This window comes from Nipponia nippon, unplaced genomic scaffold (assembly GCF_047370975.1).
Source record: "Nipponia nippon isolate SJK-2023a ecotype South Korea unplaced genomic scaffold, ASM4737097v1 scaffold_1, whole genome shotgun sequence".
In the NCBI taxonomy this organism is placed as follows: Eukaryota; Metazoa; Chordata; class Aves; order Pelecaniformes; family Threskiornithidae; genus Nipponia; species Nipponia nippon.
Window position 1 is genome coordinate 55387201 of NW_028262290.1, and position 7019 is coordinate 55394219.

Consider the following 7019-nt stretch of genomic DNA (forward strand, 5'->3'; position numbering starts at 1 on the left):
CAGCAACAAGTTTTTATAACCTTCAAAATCCTACCTTCTTTTCTGATTTGCCCTCAGTTTACTAAGAATGGGAAAATATTACTGCTGTTCTAGTAAACACACAACAGTCAAACCATAAGGGCAACACATCATCAGGTCAAAATATACCCTATTAAAAATGAAATAAATGATGTCACTATCCTGAAGTCATAGCAAAATTTGCACATTAAAAAAAAAAACAAACCCAACCAACCAGACAAAACCCCCCAACAAACCAGCAATGTCCAAGCAAGTTTACTGTTACAGCTGCTGCAGATACATGTGTTACTGCTCCGTTTGACTTACATGTGGGACTGCAGCAAATTGAAAGGAAAATCGCATCAGGTTATGCCAAGTCAAGCGGAGAAATGTATTGTGTCTCCTTAAATGCATCCTTTCTCCCCGTTTCAGCTGAATAGTGCCACAGCTGTTCTTATGCTGTTGGCAGTGCTATGTATGTGTTATGCATTGACTTCTGTGAAGTGAGTTACCTTGGAGGAGCTGTCCTTAGAAAGGCTGATCTGCTGCTAAATACTGAGCCCCTCCAGGGCACTTCTAAGTGGTTGCCCTGGAGGTGGGAGACCAAAACTGAAATAAATCCTTCTGGAAATTCAGGACAAGTATAGCCCTGTCAAACGAGAAAGATTCAGCCACTTGAAAAGTATTAACCTGCTTGCCATGTGTTTTGTGAGTGTATAAAATAGTATCATTAGCACGAATAAAACTGTCATGGTTACAACATTTGTGATTATCTACTATACGTGGTATTCATTTATGTACATTATGGAGAGGTGTGGGAGTGTTTACAAAAGGATTAACGTATTACCAGCAGTGACAGCTACACTGAAAATTGTCTATTATCAGATCCAGGTTTCCAGTTGCTTTTAACTTTTCTATTTTTTTTATGCCAGAAGCTTGATTTTTGGGAGTGGGAGGCAGCAAATATTTTTGTTACTGAGCTCAGCCATTGACAAAGAGATTAAAGGAAAAAAAAATTTCTTTGCCTTAATTAAAATAATTTTTAAAATAAGTTAACGTATTCAGAAAGTAATAATTCTATGGAGTATTCAGGGTTCAGACAGACCAACTAACACACAGGGTTATTCACTGAAGGGCTGGATAAGAAAGATGCACTGAATATTTATCCACTGAGTGACCTTCTTTCAAATGCCTTGACTGAGACAAGGAACCAAAGGAAAATAGTATCTGTCACATACTTAGAGAGTGTGTTGCAATGCATATGTGGAAGGACAGGGGAAAGGTAAGACTGGAAAGGCAACTACATTGGGATATTTCTATTTTTTAGGTAGCTCTGGTCAGAGTTTTCCAACAAAATGTTTATGGACTCAGACCACATTGTAGATTTCTTGTGGAAATGCATTCGTTTTGCCAAATCTGTTATCAAAAAGGCATCTCAGGGCTGAGGCTGAATTGTTCCATTACTAACCATCTAGAAAAGCACCAGGAATGCATTTGCTAACGACCCCTGGCAAGACAGAGAAGAGTTTTGCTAAGCAGTGGTTTGCTCAGAGACAGTCAGGTAATGGGGAAGGTGGCCCATTGCTTCCCATATGCCATGAATATACAGTGACCGGCCATCAACATCGCAACAACCAACAAGAGGCAGAAACTGGAGCTGGGTGGTTAATACAAAGTTAAATTCTCCAATGCTTTCAGACACATGCAGAGAAGAATCCCGAGTCCCTGAAATATCTTGATCGATGATGTACCAAACGATCGCTGCTTCCTTGTACTCTCAAACTTCAAGAGGGGGGAGTTGAAAATTGTGTATTCTCTAAAATATGTTGTCCTTTGCTATTGGTCTTTTGCATTTTTCGGTGCTTTCTCTCTCTATACTCTTTCCAGTTTGTTGCTTGCCTAATAGCATTTCAAACTTCAGAACTCCGTTGAAATATGACCAGCTTAATGGCAGCATTTTCTGTAGTGACCTAAATGCCATGTGTCCTTTTGTTGCTTTCTGATTGCAAGAGGTTAAGTTGTAACCAAACAGCTATGCCTTCACAGGCCTTCACATCTCCAGGCGGCTCCTTTTGTTTCCTCCAGCCTGCACTGCAGTCGGAAGAATCTTCTGAAATCTTTTCTTAGCCCCATTAACTGGTGAGTGATAAAGAGCTATGCTCTGAAATATAATTTGTTACTTTATGAATGCTACGCTCTTTCAGAAACAGATGGAGGTTAGCTCTCTGGGAAAAAAAGAAAAACAGCAATTTTGTGATGCTCAATATAACAATTCTTGGAAGAAGCCTCCTTTCATATTTAAAATCATTTGCTATTTAAACAAGCTGGTACATTTAGAACCAACCAGCCAACGACAAACCACTTCTCTGGAGGTACCGACTGCTTCTCAGGCTGCCTGCTCCCTAAGCACACGTAGCGGAGTCCTTGGCAAAATTTCTTGAGATAATTTTACCTCTTTGCCATAAAAAATGCTAATCCAGTCCTAGGAGTTCTATTTAACTTTTGCCTCAGCTATAATTTTGTCAATTTAAAAGGTGGTAGATTTTGGATCTCATAAGAAATCACATTGGATGAAGCATGAAATCTGGCAATCCAAGGACTTAAAAGATATTGGTTAGATAAAATTCCATTTGCTTTTCTACTAGATGTTAACCTTCTGAGCAGCTGACATGAGCAAAAAAGCAGCCCAATAATGCTGTGAAAGGTAAAACTGAGTTCAAGTGGTAACACTGCATTTTCTACACTTGGTACCCATTACTGCCCATAATACATATAAGTTTGCAATGTTTTTTGATTTCATTTACCCCAGTGTAAACTCCAGAGTAAATCCATTATGAACATGATCATTTTGGCTTTGCCCTAATGCAAGGGAGCAAAGGATTTATCCTGTTGTCTGTTTTGTCCCTCTAACAACTACAAGGATTACTATAACAAAATGACGGAGGGCAATGTTTCTGATTATGCTAATAATAAACCCCAAAGAAATCCTTCAATTTTACATGCACATAAGCAGCAGAGCAAATTTTCCTGCATGCATGTCAAACAGCAGTATATTCTCTTTCTCTTCCAGACAGGTTTAGAAGGTAAGCTGATACAACAAAATGACAGCTGAATCTGTAATGTCTCTGTCTCCGTTATCCATATCTGCCAAGGTGCTTGACTACTGCAATGATAGGTACCCAGGATGTATTGTTATGACCGTAATATTGTTGGTTTTCACTACTCATCCAGTATCAAAAACATGCTTAATACTCTCATAAAACCAAAACAAGATGTGATTTGACCTCAAATGTAAATAATTTGTAACTATGTACTACAGCCGAGCAAAATGCCTCTTTTGTGTTCACCTTCTGCCAGTGTTTGAACAGAGGAGCTGTTCTTGCACAAGCAGCAATGAATGTGCTTTAAGCTGGTCTGTTCAAATACTTTAACTAGCAATAGTTTATTTTATACTGGGTATTTACACAGTTTACCACTGCTGGGACATTGCATTCCCCGTCACATTCCCCAGTCTTTGCATAAGCAATTACAAACGTGTCAGACAAGGCTCTGATGATACCTTTTGCAGGAAGGACTAGTTATTCATATATATTTGCTATGTACAAATGTGATAAAACAAAATTAAATCCAACCCTGCAGTTAAATCTTAATGCAGCTTGTTTTTTTCTTTTTTTTTCCCTAGGAATGATGCCTCAGGCAAGGCAAGTGTGTTTCAGTAAGGAAAAGGATTAGCATTTTCTAAAATTTCCAGTCTTTTTATCTACTACCTTTTCCTAAATTGCTAATGCTTCTTCAACTATTAAAGCTGCAATGGCTCCTGTAAATCCACTTTCTGATTATGTGAGTTAAGCTATGCATTTGGGACCAAAAAAAAAAAAATCTGAGTGAGGTATGTCACAAATTGCCTTTACTGCTTCAAATCTAGACTATCAAATACACAGGCACATTGTTCAGGATTGTTCCAGCATTAAAAAAAAATCATATTATGAGGCCTTTAGAGAGGTAAATTAATTACAATCTTTTCGCAGGCAAGATAAGGTTTGTAGGTGGGAGTAGCAGCTTTTATTAGACCAACCAGTATAGTTGGAAGAAGTAGACAGGAAGGCCTTATACACCAGGAAGATTATCTCCTTTTCCCACTGTATTAGTTTTTTCCAGTAATGACCTGCAAATTTTAGCTTGCCCGTGTCCTTTGACAATCACGGTTATAACCATAGTAACACAAGGCTTTTTAAAAGCAAGCTGCAAACTAAAAATAAATAAAATGAAAAAACAAGAGGACTGCTTCAGCCTGCAATGTTTTTGAACTTTCTCAACTTTGGTCAGTCCATTGAGGTTACAGTATGACTATTCGGAACGAGTCTTTATAAATTAAGGCCTGCATACTGCATTGCTGAGAACAAAACTGCTTTTTTTTCCAGGTCTTCTTCTGGTAACACCAGAGGAGAGGACGGGAGAAAACCGGCCTCCACAGAGCACACTTTTGTGAGGCTGCCTGCATAATTTTGCACTGGCTGGATGGATCTTTTTAGGAAAGCATATATTGGCAGACATTTCTATACCCTTCACGCTTCTGTACAAGATTTAGCAAGTATTCATTGTTTGTACATGTTATGCACGGTATTTGACAATAGTGTTTTTCCCTTACAAGTTAAGAAGCTGCACCGTGTCCTTCATTTCTTCCACATTGCTCTGTTCTTCCTTTTGCTCCATTTCTTCTCTTTTTCTGGTCTCCGTCTCCTTGTTTTCATTATTTTGTCTGCTTTCCCATGAGCAAAGTCGCTACTATATTGGTTAATATGTCTTTAAAAATATCAGGGATTTTTGTCTCCAGGACCATCTTCTCATTTCTCCTGCATATATTTTGTTTCTGTTCCCAGAAGCATAGAAAATAAAACAAAAATCAAGTGAGTTGGCATAATTAGGCCACAATTTTATTAATAAAAATCATCTGGGAACAACTGTTAATAACTTGTGCAGGATAGGTCACAGTTTCTTCCCTAATTGTTTCCACCTGCTGGAAGGCTGTTTTCTCCTTCCCTGCCACCCAACTCCCCACCATCTCCCTGCACTATGGAGATCTCCTCCCTTGCTCCTTTCCGCAGCTACTCCCCAGCCTAATGCTGGGGCTCTCCGATCATTCAAGGACTCAAGACCTAGGAAAAGGAGATTGTTTCCTTCCAGTGACATAGTAGGAGCTCTGCTTTCCACTGTGCTCTCATCTGATTTGTCTTTATCAAGCAAGGTATCAGATTCCTCATCAGATAAGTGTCTGAAGTGGCTTTCTGTCACCTGCTGAAATGGGCCAGTCTGAACTTACCCTTTCTAGTGACCCAGCCAGGTTCCTGGGAAAGGCGTAAAAATTCACCCCATCTCAATCACTCTGGTGATGGAGGAAAATTACCTGGGTCCTCAAAATGTGGTAGTGACTGCAACAGGCTAAAAACCTATCTGGATACAAATCCCAGCATAATCTAGGCATGAAGGGGCCTTCACATCTTTGCTGTTTTCTACCTTCCTTGTAAATCTTCTACCAAATTCATGATTGAATTATGTCTGAGCCAAGGAAGCAATGTTTTTCCTGAAGCCAGGTGAAGGAACTCTCCTCTCGGTCACGGTGAAGTGGTTTCGGGCCAGGGAGGCAGCTCGGGGAGGAGTAGGCACCCGCTGCTGCCAGCAGCCCTTCCCAGCTGCCTGCACAGGGGCTACGAGCATCCCTGTCCACATGCATCTCGCTGCTCCCGCGCCTCAGCACGAAGGAGGGAGTGGGCTCAAAACCCAGAAAATTACTTTCTCCCAAAACAAAAATATACGATTTCAGCAGCTGATGTGCCAAATCCTCATCCCTAAAAAAACCCCAACAAACCCCATGACAACACGAGACTGCTGAAGTTAATGAGAGAGAGAAAGCCTGCCTGATTTTGTAAATGTGCCCTTTCTAGATGAATTTGCACTGTGCTACCCTCTGTGCAAACAAACACAGAAAGCTTGCAATTGAAGTGGAGAGAACAGGGGAAGGGAAACGTGAGAAAGAAAGCAGTTTGGCCAAGGCCGTGTAGGCAGCCACTAGCAGAGCAAGAACTAATACCCTCAGTCTCCTAATTCCCAGTCCTTTTCTCCTGTCATCTGAAAATGCTTTATTTCAGACACTCGCTATTTGCTGGTCTCAGTGGGTCAAATTGGACCAGAACATTTCAATGAAAAACAATCATTTTTATGTTCCAAGAATCATACTGAACAATCCTGCAGCTGAGGTTTCTTAGGTAATACGCAGCTGTTAGACGGAATGAAAGTTTGCTGTAAGTGCTTGCTGCTGAAATGTAAGAGTGAAAGATGACTTTGGAGAGCCTCAGGAGTAGCTCAGGCAGTGTGTGTCCTCCCACAGATAGAACCAGGAAATTACATAGTCAGGGACAAGGCAAAAATCATAACCATTTTTTATTAGGCTCTGTCCTCTATTTGTTAGGATTATTGCCTTCACTGTTGTCAAACTGTAAATCTGTTTTTCTCCTTTACACTGTAATTACAATCTTGTTTGGGGGAATTAATATAACTGGGGCTGAAAAAATAACCCCCTACCTTCCCAGTACCACTTGCTTAAAGGGAAGACATACCTTCTTTAAATAACCTTAATAATGTATTTTGCTCCTAATAGTATAGTACAGCAGAACAATCTAAAATGTATGGCGGCGGTCTTTCAGGAATGAAAACAAAAGATTTAATTGAACATCTATCCTGGAGCATTCATTCATTCTCTGATATCACATTACATGTAAAAATATCAGAACGTTATTTCAATAAGAAGATGATGTTTCATTCAGGCTGTGCAATTTTTTCTGTACTGTATGTATTCCAAGGTCTGCAAAAGCTGGCACAATTGTAAAACTATCGTAATGATGAATAGATTGTGTTAATTGGTATTAAAGAATATTTATGCTGGATGGACTAAGTTAAAAACTTTAATTGGCCAAAGACACTTGGGTGACGATACCCAGGGAATCCTATTACCATTGAATTGATGT

The 7019-nt window shown here is 39.8% G+C and overlaps 1 protein-coding gene across 1 annotated transcript in view; it reads left to right on the forward strand.

The window, feature by feature from the left end:
• Positions 1–6681, forward strand: part of LRRC30 (leucine rich repeat containing 30) — a 55090-nt gene extending 48409 nt beyond the window's left edge. Inside the window, exons 9-10 of the transcript XR_015704526.1 lie at positions 2044–2136; positions 4419–6681. The gene's annotated coding sequence lies outside the window, so the exon portion shown is untranslated. The remainder of the gene's footprint in view (positions 1–2043; positions 2137–4418) is intronic.
• Positions 6682–7019: the final 338 nt, after the last annotated feature.